Source organism: Lithobates pipiens, unplaced genomic scaffold (assembly GCF_037356315.1).
Source record: "Lithobates pipiens isolate NorthernLeopardFrog02 unplaced genomic scaffold, aLitPip1_a1.2 Scaffold_23, whole genome shotgun sequence".
Lineage (NCBI taxonomy): Eukaryota > Metazoa > Chordata > Amphibia > Anura > Ranidae > Lithobates > Lithobates pipiens.
The window spans coordinates 325,079,087-325,101,226 of NW_027507785.1; the positions used below are offsets into that span (position 1 = coordinate 325,079,087).

At 47.0% G+C, this 22,140-nt stretch overlaps 1 protein-coding gene across 3 annotated transcripts in view; it reads left to right on the plus strand.

Moving 5' to 3' along the window:
* Window positions 1-327: 327 nt before the first annotated feature.
* The window catches only part of TMEM125 (transmembrane protein 125), a 33,408-nt gene continuing 11,595 nt past the window's right edge, over window positions 328-22,140 (plus strand). Inside the window, exon 1 of one of the 3 annotated variants that reach the window (XM_077450658.1) lies at window positions 328-563. The gene's annotated coding sequence lies outside the window, so the exon portion shown is untranslated. Of the gene's footprint in view, window positions 564-21,642; window positions 21,786-22,140 lie in introns of those variants that run through there. The other 2 variants (XM_077450660.1, XM_077450661.1) reach the window with 2 other exon arrangements.

The window sequence follows — 22,140 nt, forward strand, 5'->3', positions numbered from 1 at the left end:
ATATATATATATATAGAAGTAGAGGGGAGGGGCATTCTCTGCACTGTACAGGTATATTATAAAGGAGTATATAGTGTATATATAGAAGTACAGATAAGAGGGGGCCATTCTCGGTACTGTACAGGTATATTATAAAGGAGTATATAGTGTATATATAGAAGTACAGGGGAGGGGCATTCTCGGTACTGTACAGGTATATTATAAAGGAGTATATAGTGTATATATAGAAGTACAGAGGAGGGAGGGGCCATTATCTGCACTGTGCAGGTTACAGATCAGCAGGTGCACAGACAGATCACCTTGCATGGAATGTTCCTGCCCTTCTCTTGTCATCGCAGGCATCAGCCAATCAGTGCAAGCACTCAGCTGAAGAGGAAGAGATAGAATTTCTACCTGTTGTGAACAATAAACAAGTGCGGGGAATCTTAGGGAACTGAGAAGGAGGAAGGCGACATTTAAAGAGGGAGAGACCCCAACACACGTCCTGAGCCCCACTTCCTGCGCTGATCCCTACGGTGCTGTGTCCAGGGCTGGACAAGACTCTGCTGGCTCCAGGTGAGGAGGTGAGTCTTCACTTCTCTGGAATCCTCTCCATACAGGGCAGGTCAAGTCTTTCTGGGTCAGGCTGTAAAAGCCATATATTGTGGAACTACAAGCATAGCTCCCAACTGTCCCTGATTTCGGGGGACTGTCCCTGATTTGGAGCAATGTCCCTCTGTCCCTCTTTCCCCACTCATTTGTCCCTCATTTTGGTCTGATCTATATAGTTGTATATAAAAATCACTTTTTTCTTTCAAAAAGTGTTCCCCAGCGCTAAATCTTTCATCCAATTTCTAAATTGCTGCATTTGTACATTTCAAAAGTCAATATAAAGGAATAATAGTGGTAAAAACAACCTTGTGGATTTAATTAACCTTTTTTTGGGGTTAATTCTCCTTTAAGGGTGTGTGGCAGGGGGGCGCGTCCTATGCCTGCATACATTTGCTAGTAGGTGTCCCTCATTCCCCGTCTCAAAATGTTGGGAGGTGTGCTACAAGTCCCGGGATGGAGGCATTTACCTGCACAACAGCCAGAGAGTAATGCCATGTACACATGACCAGACTTCGACGGACTGAATTCCGTCTGACTTTTCGACTGAGTTTGGATGGACTTCCATCGAATTGGACTTGTCTACACACAATAACACCAAGTCCAACGGATTCGGACGTGATGACGTAAGACCGGACTAGAATAAGGAAGTTCATAGCCAATAGCCGCCCTAGCGTCGGTTTTCGTCCGTCGGACCAGCATACACACAAGCTGATTTTTCGACCCCAACTCGAGTCCGTCGAAAAGATTTGAAACATGTTCTAAATCTAAAGTCCGTCTGATTTTTCAACAGCAAAGGTCCGATGAAGCCCACACACGGTCGAATTGTCTGACGGATTCGTTCCGTCAGAAGTTTGCTGTCGAAAAGTCCAGCCGTGGGTACACGGGTATTCTGGGGACTAGAGGACTCAGGAAGCCCGTAGAGAGCCCCCTGTTTACCTCCCAGGCTCAGACATGGACCTCTCCACAGTAGATGGACCACCCACTGGCTTTTCTGGCCATACTGATGTCTTGCTCCTCTTGTAGCACTCCCTGTAATTTATGGCAAGTCCAACCCTTATGCCGCGTACACACGACCAAACTTTTCGAGGGACTAGGTCCGACAGACTTTCGACGGAGTTCTGACAGAGTTCTGACGGACTTTCCGAATGAACGGACTTGGCCACACACAATCACACCAAAGTCCGACGGATTCGAACGTGATGAAGTATGACCGGACTAGAATAAGGAAATTCATAGCCAGTAGCTGCCCTAGCGTCGGTTTTTGTCCGTCGGACTAGCATACACACGAGCGGATTTCTCAGTAGGAACTGGGTCCGGCGGAGTTCCGGCGGAAAAAATTTGAAACATGTTCCATTTCTAAAGTCTGTCGGATTTTTGCAAATCTAAAGTTCGCTGCAGCCCACACACGATCGAATGGTCTGCCGGAATTGTTCCGTCGGACCTTTGATGTCGAAAAAGTCCGCTCGTGTGTACGGGGCATAAGTGACCCCTTTATATCTGCTGTCGCAGGTGAGCAGTACTGAGAACTCTGTGTAATCTCACTACTTGGGGTCATCTAATAAAAAACTTGAGGATTCAACTCTTCTCCATCCACCCCAAATTTTTTATTTTTTTTTAACAGAAAAGTTTTTATTGAACAAATCAGTAGTACAATACAGTCATCTTCCGACAGTCAAATCTTGCATAGTTACATTGTCAGTTGAAAATATCCATATTTAGCATCCTACAAATCCATACCGAATATAGTTCCTACCATTTCTCAACCAGTGATGATTCCCAATTATATTCCCAGCTAGATCAGGTCCACTACACCCCTAGCGTACTCGATTTCTCTTCCCTGGGGGGGGGTCAGTTGCTCGGCCTGTGCATTTCATTTGGTATGGTTGGGTGTCACCTGGTGGAAAGGGGGGGGGCAAAGACCCCCTTCCAGAAAAAGGGGGGAATCCATAATTTGGTCCCCCACATCTCCAGCTCCTCACCCATGCAGCCCACACCTTGTCAAATTCAGCCGGACATTGCCTGCTCTCGTAGGTGAGCTTGTACAGAGGGAGTACCAAATCAACCGCCTTTTGCCAGGATTTCAGTGTGTGGAGGGGGGGGGGGGGGTGTTCGGTTGACTTCCACTTCAACCTCTCCCAAGTAGCTCAGCAGAGGCACCATTGGTTGCATTGGTACCGGAGTCCCCAGCAGTTCACTCAGTTTCCCTGCTACGTGTTCCCAGTAGGTTTGGATTTTACACCATATGCCAGAATGTTCCTACATCTGTTTTGCATCTGGGGCATGAAGGGTCTAAGTTTGGGTATATGTTGGCCATCCTATGTGGAGTGTAGTACACCCTGTGGATAAACTTCAACTGTATAAATCTGTCCTTGGCCACTATCATAGATGGGGAAAAAGGTTGATATACAGACCTCCCATTCGTCTTCACCCAGGTTTGGGATGCCCTCCCTTCATTTGTCGAATGTGTGTGTGGGTTTGGTGTTACAGGCCACCAAAAAATGATATTTAACCTGTTATGGTCATTGCAAGAGGGGCCCATTCCTCCTGCTGTGTCTTCTATATTATGGGGGGGGGGGGGTTGGGGGCGGATGTGGCCATTTGCATGCATTTGCAGGCCTTTGGGACACTATTCCTCCCATGAATGCAAAGCACTATTCCTTCTACACTAATAACGGGCATAATTCCTATCCCTGAACCCAACAATGGGACACTATTTTTCCCACTGACACCAATGATGGGACACTATTCTTCCCACTGACAACAATGATGGGGCAGTATTCCTCCCACTGACACCAATGATGGGACACTATTCCTCCCACTGACACCAATGATGGGACACTATTCCTCCCACTGACAACAATGATGGGGCACTATTCCTCCCACTGACAACAATGATGGGGCACTATTCCTCCCACTGACAACAATGATGGAGCACTATTCCTCCCACTGACACCAATGATGGGGCACTATTCCTCCCACTGACAACAATGATGGGGTACTATTCCTCCCACTGACACCAATGATTGGACACTATTCCTCCCACTGACACCAATGATGGGGCACTATTCCTCCCACTGACACCAATGATTGGACACTATTCCTCCCACTGACACCAATGATGGGACACTATTCCTCCCACTGACAACAATGATGGGGCACTATTCCTCCCACTGACACCAATGATGGGACACTATTCCTCCCACTGACAACAATGATGGGGCACTATTCCTCTCACTGACAACAATGATGGGGCACTATTCCTCTCACTGACAACAATGATGGGGCACTATTCCTCCCACTGACACCAATGATGGGGCACTATTCCTCCCACTGACAACAATGATGGGACACTATTCCTCCCACTGACAACAATGATGGGACACTATTCCTCCCACTGACAACAATGATGGGGCACTATTCCTCCCACTGACAACAATGATGGAGCACTATTCCTCCCACTGACACCAATGATGGGGCACTATTCCTCCCACTGACAACAATGATGGGGTACTATTCCTCCCACTGACACCAATGATTGGACACTATTCCTCCCACTGACACCAATGATGGGACACTATTCCTCCCACTGACACCAATGATGGGGCACTATTCCTCCCACTGACACCAATAATGGGGCACTATTCCTCCCACTGACACCAACTTCAGGGCCCTATTCTTCCAACAGACACTGATTTTGCTGTCCCCTCAAAATAACTCAACACACAGCCATTAATGTCTAAACGGATTCTAATGTACAGAATATAACTGGGTACTAACATTTATAGGTAAAGCTGATCCAGGGAAAATCCGATTGCCTCTCGGGAATCAGGAAGGAATTTTTTCCCTGCTGTAGCAAATTGGATCATGCTTTGCTGGGGTTTTATGCCTTCCTCTGGATCAACTGTGGGTATAGGTTTGTGTATATGGGATTGTATTTTTTTTTTTTTATTTTTTTTTTTTTTTAGTTGAACTTGATGGACTTGTGTCTTTTTAAACCTGACTATGTAACTATGTAACCGATGATGGGGCCACTATTCATTGCCCTGATACCAACAATGCAGCACTATTCCTCCCACCGACACCAATGCTTGGGCACTATTCCGTCCAACAGGCATGTACTGGCCATTGGGACTACAGGGAGTTTCCCGGTGGGCCGATGGCTCAGTGGGCCGGTTTCAGTGACAAAGTAATGGCTGCGCGGCTCGCCCTCAACTTCACGCAGTGATGTGAGAAAGATAAGAAAAATACAGAGGAGAATAAGTTAAATAATAAAAGCGGCTAGTGAGGACTCCTTATGTTATGCTACTCTTTTTGCACAATTACTTATAGTTTTATATACTGTTTTTTTGCTTGTTTGCAAAATTAAAGTGGACTGGTTTGGATGAAGTCCAGGGCCAAATTTTTGTCCCAGTCCAGCTCTGCCCTCCAATGATACCAACAATTGGGCACTATTCCTCCCAATGACACCAACTGCAGGGCCCTATTCTTCACACTGACACCAATGATGGGGCACTATTTGTTGCCCTGATACCAACAATCAGGAGTGTCTTAATAGCATAATGGGTCCCTGGGCAAAGAAACACTCTGGGGCCCCCACCAGCCTGCCCCAATTTATCCACCTACTTTAAAAAATGAAAGTATACATAGTCGATAGAATTAAACATATATTTATTAGCACTTTCAATAAAATTGATTTTAAACAATAAGAAAACTTGCTATAAATCAAAGACTAATGGAGGACCAGCTTGTAGGAAAGTAGACAGATAAGTATGAATATTAAAGGGTCTACTTATAAAACTTTTGCACAGCTTTTTTCCAGCTAATCTGCATGTATATTCATACTGGTCAATTGGGCAAAGCGAGATCTTTAAAGCGGGAGTCCGCCGGGACTCCGTGTTTTTTTTTTTTTTTTTAAAGCCAGCAGCTACAAATACTGCAGCCGCTGACTTTTAAAATAGTGACACTTACCTGTCCAGCGCTCCTGCGATGTCGGCACCCGAAGCCGATCTGTAGATCGTTTCTCGGGTGCTGCCGCCGCCATCTTGGGTATGGGAATCAGGAAATGGAGCCTTTCGGCTTCATTTCCCGGTTCCCTACTGCGCATGCGCGAGCCGCGCTGCGCAATAAGGACGGTCCCCGCTGCCTCTGGGATCTGTGTGTTTTCCCAGCAGGCAGTGGGGCACTTGCGGAAAGGGGCGTAATATACGCCCCTTTCCGCAGAGAGCTATCCCGGAAGTGGGTGCAGATACCTGTACTGTACAGGTATCTGCACCCCCCCTCCCCCCTGAAAGGTGCCAATTGTGGCGCCGGAGGGGGGGAGGGTTCCGATGAGCCGAAGGTCCACTTTAGGGTGGACCTCCGCTTTAAGCTATTTCCTGTTATAACAAGAGATACAATGTAACAGTTCTAGAGAACGTCAGTGGGGTTTAGCACATAAATGGAACCATTGATCTCTACAATTGTTACATTGTATCTCTTGTTACAAAAATGTGTTTCCTCTGCTCCTCAGCTCCATTAGTGCCCATAATACCATATTTATACAGAAACATTTGTTCAGAAAAGGAAATAGCCTAATAACATTTGTTGTATCCTAATTTTCCCAGAATGAATGTAAAAGATTCATTGGATGAATAGTTATGCATTTTCTTTCTAGTGTTTATTTCTAGCTTTGTAACTTTTGCTCATGCGTGTTGGAGATTATCCTGGTAGTTTTTAGCAGATAATATACAACATTTATAATATCAAAAAACCTTTCCTGCTATCAACATTTTCATTTGTAACTTTTGTTTCCCTTTAGGCCCCTTTCACACATGCGGACAGTATGTTCATATTCCATCCATCCGTTTGCGGATGAAATACGGACATACATGCATCCCTATGGGATAAAGGGTGTCATTGGATGAACATCCACAAACACCCGCTATCGTCCGCCTCCGCAATTGTCCGATTCTGCAGACAGAGGAAAATCCTATTTTTCTATCCTTCTGCAAAGCGGATCGGATGAACACGGACAGACGGTCCGTGCTCATCCGATCCCCCATAGAGGAGAGCGGAGAGCTGACAGGGCGGTCCCTGTACAGTGTCTCAGGACCGCCCTGTCCGCCGCCGGCTCAGCGGGGACAACGGAGCGATCCCCGCTGAGCAAGCGGATCATCACGGGGCTGAGTATTACTGATCCGTCCCGTGTGAAAGGGGCCTAAAAGTGTTTTTAAGTGCCGTTTACCAATCCGTAAATGTGATAGCTGCATTTGTTTTCTTTTTCAGTTTTTTTTTAACCTGGATGATCCTTCCAGTAATATACTTCCTATCCTATGGTGACAACACTCACTCAATGTACTGTATGCATAGGCGTGCACACAGGGTGTGCCAGGTGTGCCTGGGCACACCCTAATCACCCCGTATGCTGCAGATTCCCCCCATTTAGACCCCTGATATTTCACCAAAGCCCCCTAACGTGGCTCCTCTAAAAATGGTAAAAATAAATAAATAAAATTGTAAAAAAATTATAAAAAAAAACTACCGACACCGTCCTCTGCCCTACTGACACCGTCCTCTGCTCTACTGACACCATCCTCTGCCCTACTGACACCGTCCTCTGCTCTACTGACACCGTCCTCTGCTCTACTGACACCGTCCTCTGCCCTACTGACACCGTCCTCTGCCCTACTGAGACCGTCCTCTGCTCTACTGATACCGTCCTCTGCCCTACTGACACCGTCCTCTGCTCTACTGACACCGTCCTCTGCCCTACTGACACCGTCCTCTGCCCTACTGACACCATCCACTGCCCTACTGACACTGTCCACTGCCCTACTGACACCATCCACTGCTCTACTAACACTGTTCACTGCTCTACTGACACTGTCTACTGCCTTACTGACACTGTCCATGGCCCTACTGACACCATTCACTGCTCTATTGACACTGTCCACTGCCCTACTGACACCATCCACTGCTCTACTAACACTGTTCACTGCTCTATTGACACTGTCCACTACCCTACTGACACCGTCCAATGCCCTACTGACACCGTCTACTGCCCTACTGACACTGTCTACTGCTCCACTGACACCGTCTACTGCACTACTAACACCGTCCACTGCCCTACTGATACCATCCACTGCCCTACTGATACCATCCACTGCCCTACTGACACCGTCTTCTGCCCTACTGACACCGTCTTCTGCTCTACTGACATCGTCCACTGCCTTACTGACACTGTCCATGGCCCTACTGACACCATTCACTGCTCTATTGACACTGTCCACTGCCCTACTGACACCATCCACTTCTCCACTGACACCGTCTACTGCTCTACTGACACCGTCTACTGCACTATTGACACCGTCCTCTGCCCTACTGACACCTCCTACTGCTTTACTGATACCGTCCATTGCTCTACTGATACCGTCCATTGCTCTACTGACACCGTCCATTGCTCTACTGACACCATCCACTGCTCTACTGACACCGTCCACTGCTCTACTGACACCGTCCTCTGCCCTACTGACACCGTCCTCTGCCCTACTGACACCGTCCTCTGCCCTACTGACACCGCCTACTGCTCCACTGACACTGTCCACTTCTCCACTGACACCGTCACTGCTCTACTGACACCTTCCACTGCCCTACTGACACCGTCCTCTGTCCTACTGACATCTCCTACTGCTCTACTGACACCATCCACTGCCCTACTGACACCATCCACTTCTCCAATGACACTGTCCACTGCTCCACTGACACCGTCCACTGCTCTATTGACACCGCCTACTACTCTACTGACACTGTCCACTTCTCCACTGACACCGTCCACTGCTCTACTGACACCGTCCTCTGCCCTACTGACACCGTCCTCTGCCCTACTGACACCGTCCTCTGCCCTACTGACACCACCTACTGCTCCACTGACACTGTCCACTTCTCCACTGACACCGTCACTGCTCTACTGACACCTTCCACTGCCCTACTGACATCTCCTACTGCTCTACTGACACCATCCACTGCCCTACTGACACCATCCACTTCTCCAATGACACTGTCCACTGCTCCACTGACACCGTCCACTGCTCTATTGACACCGCCTACTACTCTACTGACACTGTCCACTTCTCCACTGACACCGTCACTGCTCTACTGACACCTTCCACTGCCCTACTGACACCGTCCTCTGTCCTACTGACATCTCCAACTGCTCTACTGACACCATCCACTGCCCTACTGACACCATCCACTTCTCCAATGACACTGTCCACTGCTCCACTGACACCGCCTACTGCTCTATTGACACCGCCTACTACTCTACTGACACTGTCCACTGCTCTACTGACAACGTCCACTGCTCTGACACCGTCTACTGCTCTATTTGACACTGTCCACTACCCTACTGACGCCTCCTACTGCTCTACTGACACCGTCCACTGCTCTACTGACACCGGCAATATATATACACATGAACATGTATTTGTGTGTGAGCTTTGCGGTGCACACCCTAATGCAGTAGGCTGTGCACACCTATGACTGTATGTATGGTGGAGCAGTGTTGTCACCCTTGATTGCTCCCGACCTGATAAAACTATGGAACATGTCCCTCTTTCCTTATCTCTATAGCATTGGAGGAGGGTTTTTAATAGTCCTGTGAACTGGGTAGGGCTAATTATACTGCTTGAAACTGAGTGCAGCCTAGTTAGTTACAAACTCACTGGATTTCTGTCAGGATCACATTTTGTGGCACTTATTCAACTTATACATAAAAAAAAAACTTTTAATAGTAACTTTAATAGACCAAAAGGGAGTCAGAGTTCATGTACACTTTAGGTATTTTGTGATTTTGCAGTGATGTGTGCATAGTATTGGTTTTAAAGGTGTGCAGTATTAGTCTTTTGGGTGTGTGTGTTGGCATTGAATTTGTTGATTTTAAAAATCAACTGTGCCAGTTTTATTACACCAAAAATGCTTGATTACAGCATTTATTACAGCCCAACTGCTGCAGCTTGACATTACCAGATCAGAGGAAATCAAACCAGGTACGGAGACTGCAATTGCTGACCGGCTTCATTCATACTGATCCAGAATTTTCATTTTTACCCACTTGACCTCTGAAAGATTTACCCCCATTCACGACCAGGCCATTTTATGCGATACGGGCACTGCGCCGCTTTAACTGACAATTGCGTGACCGTGCGACGCTGTCCCCAACAAAATCGGCGTCCTTTTTTTTTCCCATAAATAGAGCTTTCTTTTGGTGGTATTTGATCGCCTCTGTGTTTTAAATTTTTTGTGTTATAAACAAAAAAAGAGTGACAATTTTGAAAAAATAACTATATTTTATACTTTTTTGCTATTTATTGGCTTTTTATTATATTATTATTAGCTATAATTTGTATATTAAATATACAAAAAAAAAATGTAAAAAAATAAATTTCTTCATCAGTTTAGGCCAATATATATTCTTCTATATATTTTTGGTAAAAAAAATTACAATAAGCGTATATTAATTTGTTTGTGCAAAAGTTATAGTGTCTATAATAGAGAATATATATATGGCATTTTTATTATTATTATTTTTTACTAGTAATGGCGGTAATCTGTGATTTTTACTGCGACATTACGGCGAACAGGTCAAACACTTTTGACACATTTTTGGGATTATTGACATTTATACAGCGATCAGTGCTATAAAAATGCTCTGATTACGGTCTAAGGGTCACTGGCAGGGAAGGGGTTAACACTAGGGGGCGACCAAGGGGTTAAATGTGTTCCCTCAGTGTGTTCTAACTGTAAGGGGAGGGGACTGACTAGAGGAGGAGACATATCGCTGTTCCTACTTAATAGGAACAGACAATTTGTCTCTCCTCTCCTGTCAGAACATGGATGTGTGTGTTTACACACACACACATACATCCACATTCTGGCTCTTGTGCCCACGATCGCGCGTGGACAGGGGACATTGCGCCCGCCGGCCACGCGCATCCGGTCCCCCTATGCATGCGCCTGCTATAGCCGTTTAAAGGGCCGACGTTCAGCTACAGCGATTTGTGGGAAAGAGATATCCTGCAGCAGTATAATGATGGCGGCTGGTCGGCTACTGGTTAATTAAGCGCCTAGAGGCGATTCAGTTCGCATTGTGCGCTATACAAGTATTTCATTCATTCATTCATTAACACACCTGTACCCCGATCCAGCATTGTGGCCGCCCGCTTCTCTCCCTCTCCTCTCAGCAGCGCCGGCATCACTACTGTGGGCAGCCCCTGGCTGTGACAGCATGCGGGATCACAGCCGGGTGCGTGCTGCGCATGCGCGAGTCGTGCCACGCATGCGTGAATCACGTGACGTGTCCCAGAAGATTGCAGGGTGGGAGGGGCTTCCTTGGCGGTCCAAGCGGAAGTGGGAGCTGGGTACCTGTCAAAACGGGGTTACCCGCTCCCCCCACCCCCCCAAAAAAAGTGGCATGCTAAATGTGGCATGTCGGGGGGTAAGAAGTACTTAAAGCGGAAGTTACACTTTTGGGTGGAGCCGGCCTTTAATGGCACCCCCCCCCCCCCCAAATGTGCCAAGCAAAACGTGCGCAAAAATGCGTGCTAATAAAGGTGCTAGAAAAGTTCTACCAGCTTCTTTGTTGCGTTTGTTGCATGTACTGTAGGTCAGCCTGTTGAAATGAATGGAATATCCTACTTACTAACATGCAAAAACTGCACATATGTGCGACGCCCGCTATGGCTCTGCACCAGGGACCGGCGCCTTAGTCCTGAGTTCTGGATGAAGGACTCTGATCTCTGCTGACATTGGAAGGAATTCTCTTGTCTCTCTTCTTATGTAAAAGCCGCCTCTCTGCAAAACATGAACTTTTACTGACAGTGAAACTTGGAACTTCAGCCTTGGAATGGAAAGTGACATCAATAAAAGTTCCTTTGGGGTTGTTGCAGATAATGAGGAAAGTTCCTGAGCCCATAATCAGGGCTGTGTGTTGATACAGAAAGGCGTAGCTCTCTATATTACCGAGTGCAATGTCCGCTGTGCCGGGTGATTGGAGTTCACATCTTATCTTCACATTCTTCCCATCCAATACAAATGGGGGCTTACTTTACAATTGTATTAGACCCTCAGCGGTTTTTACAGTAGCTTTACACACTGAGCGCAATAAAATGAACAATCCCCAGTAAACTGGGAAAATTCTTACCCCAGGACAGGACAGTGTACAACTCATTGCTGCTGATTCCTGTTTTCTCAGTGCTGCTTCTCTGAACCTTTGGTCCTCACAGGATCAGTGTAGTGCCCCCTTTACATTGGTGGTCAGTGTAGTGCCCCCTTTACATTGGTGGTCAGTGTAGTGCCCCCTTTACATTGGTGGTCAGTGTAGTGCCCCCTTTACATTGGTGGTCAGTGTAGTGCCCCCTTACATTGGTGGTCAGTGTAGTGCTCCCTTACATTGGTGGTCAGTGTAGTGCTCCCTTACATTGGAGGTCAGTTTAGTGCTCCCTTACATTGGTGGTCAGTGTAGTGCTCCCTTACATTGGAGGTCAGTTTAGTGCTCCCTTACATTGGTGGTCAGTGTAGTACCCCCTTACATTGGTGGTCAGTGTAGTGCCCCTTACATTGGTGGTCAGTGTAGTGCCCCCCTACATTGGTGGTCAGTGTAGTGCCCCCTTACATTGGTGGTCAGTGTAGTGCCCCCTTACATTGGTGGTCAGTGTAGTCCCCCTACATTGGTGGTCAGTGTAGTACCCCCTTACATTGGTGGTCAGTGTAGTGCCTCCTTACATTGGTGGTCAGTGTAGTGCTCCCTTACATTGGAGGTCAGTTTAGTGCTCCCTTACATTGGTGGTCAGTGTAGTACCCCCTTACATTGGTGGTCAGTGTAGTGCCCCTTACATTGGTGGTCAGTGTAGTGCCCCCTTACATTGGTGGTCAGTGTAGTGCTCCCTTACATTGGAGGTCAGTTTAGTGCTCCCTTACATTGGTGGTCAGTGTAGTACCCCCTTACATTGGTGGTCAGTGTAGTGCCCCTTACATTGGTGGTCAGTGTAGTGCCCCCTTACATTGGTGGTCAGTGTAGTGCTCCCTTACATTGGAGGTCAGTTTAGTGCTCCCTTACATTGGTGGTCAGTGTAGTACCCCCTTACATTGGTGGTCAGTGTAGTGCCCCTTACATTGGTGGTCAGTGTAGTGCCCCCTTACATTGGTGGTCAGTGTAGTGCCCCCTTACATTGGTGGTCAGTGTAGTGCCCCCTTACATTGGTGGTCAGTGTAGTGCCCCTTACATTGGTGGTCAGTGTAGTGCCCCCCTACATTGGTGGTCAATGTAGTACCCCCTTACATTGGTGGTCAGTGTAGTGCCCCCTTACATTGGTGGTCAATGTAGTACCCCCTTACATTGGTGGTCAGTGTAGTGCCCCCTTTTATTTTTGGCCAGTGTGATGATGACTATTTACTGGCTTCTGGGAGACATCCGCTGGCGGACACTGTAAGTACACCATTTACAAATGCAGCAATTTAGAAATTGGATGAAAGGTTTACAACTTAATAGCAGTGGTGCCCCCCCCCCCCCCCCAATCTATACGCTCCTCTCCTTTTTTTGAAGCACATGATTAGAGCCTGAAGCTTTAATTGACTTCAAAAAAGGGTGGGCTCTGCGCCCTGAACCCACTCAGTTGTGTGACAGTAGTGAATTAATATTTTCTATTGTCTTCCTGATTCTCCTCTCGGCCAATCAGGAAGCGGGTCCTGAGACCCGAATTGGCCATGGAATCTTAGGACTCGCAGCCAATCAGGTCTCAGGAAGCCTCTGATCGTTTGGTCTCCCATGGGGGGAGTGATCGCTGCCTTCCCATCTGTCTCCCTTGGGTGGGGGGGGGGGGGGGTTGGATAGCGGCCTTCCCATCCATCTCCTACTGTGGGGGGGGGAGGGGGTTTGGTCGGGTGGGTTTGGGCCGTTGGTTTGCCACCCCCCCAAAATATTGTGCACCAGCCGCCACCACTTTATAGATCAGACAAATGAAGAGGAAAGCGGGACAGAAGGACTTTGTTCCAAATCAGGGACAGTCCCTCCAAATCCGGGACAGTTGGGAGGTATAGGATTGTGTGTAGCGCTGAAGGCCTTAAAACGTTACCCCAACACTTCATATTCCTGATACAGTACATGCCTGCTGTCAGGGCTGTCAGAGAACAGGTATAGGAACTCCCCCATTCCAAGTGATCCCTCGTCCCCGCCCCCTACGAATCTCCGAGCGCCGTCCCTTGATTCCACCCCTTACCCACCTCCCAGTACTGCCACTTTTAGAGAATACAGAACCAATTATCATTTTTTTAAATTTGCCAGTGAAGGGCAGTAAAATATGTCCCCTGCAGCCAGCAACAATAGAGCCACCCCCAGCAACAATAATAGATCTTCCCAGCAACAATAGATCCACCTAAGCAACAAAATACCCCCCCAGCAACAGTAGGTGCACCCCAGCAATAATAGATCCCCACCAGCAACACTAGATCTCCCAGTAGCCAGCGTTAATAGACTCACCAGCAGCCAGCAACAACAAGCCCCTCCCTCAACAGTACGTCTCTCCCATCAACAATCTACCCCCACCTCAGCAACAATCTACCCCCACCTCAGCAACAATCTACCCCCTCGGCAACAATAGATCCCCCCCAACAACAATAGATCCCCCACAGCCAGCATCGATAGGCCTTCCGGCACACTCCAGCACCCCTTGCCATTACATATATTCAGTGCTGGAGGTGCTGGAACAACCCCCCCCCCCCCAACTTCCCGCTGATAAAAAGCCCTACCTGCAGTACTATGTACTTGTATGAGAAAGTCTTCCTTCTGTTCTCTTTGTATTGCTTCCTTTGTGTGAAATCCCCGGTGTTCCTGCCAGTCCCTCTGCTTTCCTATTAAAAACTCACCACACTAAGCAGGAGGGCACAGCGCGGTCAGTTCTCTAGCTGTGCTGGGAACTCAGTGTACTCTCCTCCAATGATCAGGCTTGGCCTGACACGCCCCCCCCCCCCCCCCCCACACTGCACAGCCATTTACTGGCAAGCTCAGTGTACTGCTGCTTCTCCTCTCCCCAGCTAGTATGCAGCTGAGAACAGAGGGAATGTAATCACTTAATAAAAAGGGAAAAAAAGGTATTTATAATTTATTTTTTTATTTTTATATCTATACAAAATTGTAATGTCTAAGTTAAACTGAATGGGTTACATAGTTACATAGTAGGGGAGGTTGCAAAAAAGACACAAGTCCAGCCTATGTGTGTGATTATATGTCAGTATTACATTGTATATCCCTGTATGTTGTGGGCCTTCAGGTGCTTATCCAATAGTTTTTTTAAACTATCGATACCCACCGCTGAGACCACCGCCTGTGGAAGGGGATTCCACATCCTTGCTGCTCTTACAGTAAAGAACCCTCTACGTAGTTTAAGGTTAAATCTCTTTTCTTCTAATCTTAATGAGTGGCCACGTGTCTTGTTAAACTCCCTTCCATGGAAAAGTTTTCTCCCTATTGTGGGGTCACGAGTCCGGTATTTGTATATTGAAATCATATCCCCTCTCAGGCGTCTCTTCTCCAGAGAGAATAAGTTCAGAGCTCGCAACCTTTCCTCATAACTAATATCCTCCAGACCCTTTATTAGCTTTGTTGCCCTTCTTTGTAGTCGCTCCATTTCCAGCACATCCTTCCTGAGGACTGGTGCCCAGAACTGGACAGTATACTCCAGGTGCGGCCGGACCAGAGTCTTGTAGAGCGGGAGAATTATCGTTTTATCTCTGGAGTTGATCCCCTTTTTAATGCCAATATTCTGTTTGCTTTGTTAGCAGCAGCTTGGCATTACTGAGCCTATCATCTACTAGGACCCCCCAGGTCCTTTTCCATCCTAGATCCCCCCAGAGGTTCTCCCCCCAGTCTATAGATTGCATTCAGATTTTTGCCACCCAAATGCATTATTTTACATTTTTCTACATTAAACCTCATTTGCCATGTAGTTGCCCCTCCCCCCATTCATTTGTTCAGATCTTCTTACAAGGTTTCCACATCCTGCGGAGAAATTATTGCCCTGTTTAGCTTAGTATCGGCCACAAATACAGAGATTGAGCTGTTTACCCCATCCTCCAGGTCATTTATGAACAAATTAAATAGGATTGGTCCCACCACAGAACCCTGGGGGACCCCACTACCCTCCCCTGACCATTCCGAGTACTCCCCATTTATCACCACCCTCTGAACTCACCCTCGTACCCAGTTTTCAATCCATGTACTCACCCTATGGTCCATGCCAACGGACCTTATTTTGTACTGTAAACATTTAGGCTCGGTTCACACAGGGGCGACACGACTTGCCGCGACCTGACAAGTCGCCCCCGTTCTGTACTACGGAACCGTTCTAAGAGGAGCGACTCGAGTCGCTCTGACTTAGAAAAAAGGTTCCTGTACTACTTTTGGGCGACCTCGGGCGACTTGCATTGACTTCTATACAGAAGTCGTTTGCAAGTCGCTGCTGAGGTCGCGGCGCGGCAAGTCGTGTCGCCCCCTGTGTGAACCGAGCCTTAACTGTGGGAACTGTGTCAAATGCTTTGGCAAAATCCAGATACACCACATCTACGGACCTTCCTTTATCTAGATACACCACGTCTACGGGCCTTCCTTTATCTAGATGGCAGCTCATCTCCTCATAGATGGTTAATAGGTTGGTTTGGCAAGAACGATTCTTCATGAATCCATGCTGATTACTGCTAATGATACTGTTCTCACAACTAAAATCTTGTATATGGTCCCTTATCGTCCACTCCAAGAGCTTGCATACTATTGATGTTAGGCTAACTGGTCTGTAATTCCCAGGGATGTATTTTGGGTCCTTTTTTAAATATTGGTGCTACATTGGCTTTTCTCCAATCAGCTAGTACCATTCCAGTCAGCAGACTGTCAGTAAAAATTAGGAACAATGGTCTGTCAATTACTTGACTGAGTTCCCTAAGTACCCTCGGGTGCAAGCCATCTGGTCCCGGGGACTTATTAATGTTAAGTTTCCCAAGTCTATTTCTAATTCTGTCCTCTGTTAGCCATGAGGGTGCTTCCTGTGATGTGTCATGAGGATAAACACTGCAGTTTTGGTTACTGAGGCCCTTCGATTCCCTTGTGAAGACTGAGGAGAAGAATAAATGAAATACCTTCGCCATCTCCCCATCCTTTGTAACCAGATTTCCTTCCTCATTCTTTATGCGGCCAATATGGTCTGTCCTCCCTTTTTTACTGTTTATATACTTTAAGAATTTCTTGGGATTTTTTTTCTGCTCTCCTCCGCTATATCTCTTTTGTGTTCTATCTTAGCTGTCCTAATTGCACCCTAACATTTCTTGTTGCATTCTTTGTAAAGTCTGAATGCTGATGATGATCCCTCAACCTTGTATTTATTAAAGGCCTTCTCCTTTGCTTTTATATGCATTTTTACATTGGAGTTAAGCCATCCAGGACTTTTGTTTGCTCTTTTGAATTTATTACCCAATGGGATGCACTGGCTAATGACCTTATTTAATATGCTCTTAAAGCAAACCCATCTCTCCTCCACGTTATTTGTTCCTAAGATTTTATCCCAATTTATGCCTTCTAGTAAGGTTCGTAGTTTGGGGAAGTTGGCTCTTTTGAAATTCAATGTCTTTGTATTCCCCTTATGTTTCCTATTTGTGTGATTTATACTGAAGTCAATCGACCTGTTGTCGCTGTTTCCTAAATTGCCCTGTATTTCCACATCCGTGATCAGGTCTGTATTGTTGCTAATCAGTAGGTCTAGTAACACTTTGTCTCTAGTTGGTGCATCTACCATCTAACCCATGAAATTGTCCTGCAAGACATATAGGAACAGGCGAGTCTTAGATGAATGCGCGGTTTGTTCCACCCAGTCTATGTCTGGATAATTAAAATCCCCCATTATGACAACACTTCCCATCCTTACTGCTAATCCAAATTGTGATAGGAGATCCGTCTCCCCCTCCTCCCTCAGGTTAGGGGACCTATAGCATAATCCCAGTATTATTTTTCCCTTAGCTTCATCCCTTTGGAGCTCTACCCATAAGGATTCCACCTCCTCCCTAGCTCCCTTAGTGATGTCGTCTCTCACATTCACTTGTACATTATTTTATGTTGTTTTTACAAGGTGATCGTTTACAATCACTTTAAGGCCCCATCCACACCTTAAGGATTTGAAGAGTTATTTGAAGCTTCACCAGAAGCGTATTAACGTTTGACAATAGTTGGTCCCTTTATTTAATATTCACTGTCCTAACATGACAAACATTCACAGAGCCACAGTGAAAAATTGCCATGTGATTATTTCCTATGATCGCAAGCGCCATCTAGTGGCCATAATATTGTGTTTTCCCCAACTGAGTTATCTCAGGAAAATGACCACATTATGGTCAATGGATGGCACTTATGATCTTAGGAAATAACCAAAGGTGCTCAGATCAAGTGTGAATGGGGCCCATACCCTCCGCTAAGTTCTGTATGAGTGCCGGTGTCTTGTCAAATAACGTCCTCCATCGGATAGTGTCCGCTGCGTACTGCGCATGCGCAGTACACAGCAACACAGATTCCGAAAATTGCCGAGGATGAACGGCGCCTGCGCCGTGAGTCCAGGTTCTATCCCCACTATCCAAGTGGACATAGAGTTAGAATAAAAAAGAGCCGAGCGCAGCGAGGCCGAGCCTGAAGCGTGGCGAGCGAAGCTCGCCCGCGAGGGGCCCTCTAAAATTCCGAAGCTTCGTCTGCTCCATACTGCGCATGCGCAGTACGGAGCGGACACTATTTGATGGCCGGACACTATACGGCAGAACACCGGCTGTGTGATTTCACTGCTTGGAGTGATTTATACATAGTGCTGGTAGAAGATACACATTATACAATGAGAGTCTTTTATTTGGAATTTTTTGGTACATTGTATACTATTTTTGATACTTTGTGTATTATTATTGTTGTTACATTGCTGATCCTTTGTTACATCCTATATTTCTACTTTATGGTTTGATTATTTCTCTTTGATCTTTGGACCAGCTGCGGCTGCTGATCATTCCGACTTGCCCTTTTCAATGGAGGACACTCCTGCTTGTGTATTTTTCATAACAGGTTCTGCCTGAACTGCCCAGTTTTTATGACAGGTTTATTCTAAAGTGATGTTACACTCTCGGCGGGCGGGCCTTGGCGCGGAGCGGGCGCGCATTTTGCGTCCCACTCAATTACGGCAGTCACATGATCATAAACACCATCACAAACAATGATGAGGTTTTATTTATTTATGGAAAACCTTTATCCCAAAAGGAACAAAAAGCTGTTTGCTGCACTTTTAGCTGGAGTTTGGCTTTGATTTGTTAGTGTATCCAAATCTGCTAGTACATCTAACACTCCCCCCTCCTCCCCATTGTGTTTTTGATTCAATGAATGATTGAATGACTTATATAGTGCTACCTATACGAACTGAGGGAGCTTTTATTGCCACTGGTGTCCATCTGCAACTATTTATGCGGTCCTTTAACCTGTAGAGTCCCGACACACTTACAACATTGACATACACATACACATATTATGGCCAATTCTTTTGGACAGGGTCTAATTAACCTACCAGCATGTCTTTGGAGTGTGGGAGGAAACCGGAGTACCTGGAGGAAACCTACGCAGGCACAGGGAGAACATGCAAACTCCAGGCAGATGGTGTCGTGGTTGGGATTTGAACCAGCAACCCTATTGCTGCTAGGTGAAAGTGATAACCACTACACCACTGTGCTGCCCTTAAGTCAATAGGCTTCAATGGAGATGCTGCAGAAAAGCGCGTAGTGTGCGTTGTTGATGCGTTTTGCATTTTTTAATATGCCCAACAGCAACAAAAAAAAAGTATAACAAAAGCAAAATGCATCAAAAAATGCAGAAATTGATCAAAAGCAAGCTGCATAAGTGTGAACCAGGCCTGTTACAGGAGGTGCGTTACTGGCCAGATCACCAGGTCAAAACAGAGGTATAAAAGATAAAAAAGATAACTAATGCAGCCACCACATCTGATTGGTAAGCAATGGCGGCTGGGTTTGTTTTCTTTTGGGGGCGCAGCAAACACCCCCCCAGTTGGTTGGTTGGTCAGCAGCAGCCCCCCGGGAGGATGGTCTGGACATCAAAGCCCCGCACTTACCCCATTTCTAGGAAATGGGCGGGTGGGCAGCGTGTCTGAAGGGCGGCAGCTTTCTTTTCTTCCTTCCTCCTCCACCGTGCATCTCCCCCCTCCTCCTCCTCCTCCTCCTCCTCCTAGGCATCCAATAGGAATGCCTGTTCTTTCACCTGATTGGGAAATGGGCATCAGACCGTGCTTCCTGATTGGCGAAGAGGCGATTCAGTGTTAGAATAGTGATTATTTATTCGCTTTTCTAACACTCTAAAATATGTTTCATAGTTTTTTATAAAATTTTGCAAACAGGTAATTTTTCTCCTTCATTGATATTCGCTAATGAGGCTGCACTGATAGGTACTGATAGGCACAGATAAGACGACACTGATGGGCACTGATAAGACGACACCAATAGGCACAGATAAGACGACACTGATGGGCACTGATAAGGTGACACTGATGGGCACTGATAAGACTACACTGATGGGCACTGATAAGACGACACCGATAGGCACAGATAAGACGACACTGATGGGCACAGATAAGACGACACTGATGGGCACTGATAAGGCGACACTGATGGGCACAGATAAGGCGACACTGATGGGCACAGATAAGATGACACTGATGGGCACTGATAAGGCGACACTGATGGGCACAGATAAGGCGACACTGATGGGCACAGATAAGGCGACACTGATGGACACAGATAAGGCGACACTGATGGGCACAGATAAGACGGCACTGATGGGCACAGATAAGGTGACACTGATGGGCACTGATAAGGCTACACTGATGGGCACTGATAAGGCTACACTGATGGGCACAGATAAGACAACACTGATGGGCACAGATAAGGCGACACTGATGGGCACAGATAAGGCGACACTGATGGGCACAGATAAGATGGCACTGATGGGCACTGATGGGCACTGATAAGATGGCACTGATGGGCATAGATAAGGCGACACTGTTGGGCACTGATAAGACCGCTACTGATGGGCACTGATAAGACAGCACTGATGGGTGGCACTGATGATTTTCACTGATGGGTGGCACTAATAGATGTCACTGATGAGCACTGATAGGTGGCATTGATGGGCACTGGTAGGTAGCACTGATGGGCACTGGTAGATGGCACTGATGGGCACTGGTAGGTGGTATTGATAGGCAGCACTGGTGATGAGGCACTGATTGATGACATTTATAGGTGGCACTGTGGGCACTGATGGGTGCTACTATGGGCACTGGTAGGTGGCGCTGGTGGGCACTGGTAGCTGGCGCTGGTGGGCACTGGTAGATGGCACTGATTGGCACTGATAGGTGGTATTGATAGGCAGCACTGGTGATGAGGCAGCGATTGATGACATTTATAGGTGACACTGTGGGCACTGGTAGGTGGTACTGTGGGCACTGATAGGTAGCGCTGGTGGGCACTTCTAGGTGGTGCTGGTAGGCACTGGTAGGTGGCACAGAAGCCTCTGCAGAGGCTCTCCATGATGAGGACTGATGTCCCTCTCACAGCCGCACAGATATGCCACACTTGAAGTCATCATGGGGTATGACTTGTCATGTGACTTTGCATTCCCAAGTCGCAGGACAAGTTGCACAAATGTGAAAGGGGACCTTATCTGTGAAAATCAGAATTTCGGGGAAGCAGCACTGAAAGTTTGTAAGCTGTAATTGCTGGGGTAAGAATTTTTAATAAATAATTTTCAGGGGAAAGTTTCTTTTATCGGGGAGCTGAACACCTGCGAGGGTTCAATGCTACTTTACCTCTCGGGCATCTCGCAAACCCTGGAATATCGCTTGTAGGCGGAAGGAAATTTTGCAAAGCCACCAAATTAAAGATCGAGAATGTGATGCGGCGCGATTACGTACTTCTACTTTCTGCCTGTGTTCAATCAGGAAATCCGTAACTCAAAAGGTTTCTATAATTAGCGCAGAGTGGTGCGAAAACACGAAGGGGGGAGATAAAGGAGCCGGCCTGAAGTTTTAACTCATAAAATCCCCGTGAAATAAATGCAGAGGAACCAGAGAATCTCCATTGTTGGCCATGTGGTGAGTTAACGACTAACAGGGCTGTAGCACCTCTACGGATTAGGTCGGCGCATTTCGGCCGTCTCCATCCTGAGCGCAGACGATGAAAGCTATGGCAGGAAGTTGTGCGGAGCGCAGACAAAACACTTATTTTTCACAGAAACTGCAACAACCCCCCCGCCATGTATAATCTGGGACGTCTTTTTGCATTGGGCACTGCCCAGGGGCCCCCAGGTGCATTGCGGGCCCACTGCAGATTTTCTCCTCGCCCTGCATGGGGAATTGCATGTGGATAGAGCGGGTGGGGGACAAAACTGGAACCAATCTTTTGTGGCTCACCCTGCAGTAGCTGAAAGCCGGCCACAAAAAGTTGGTT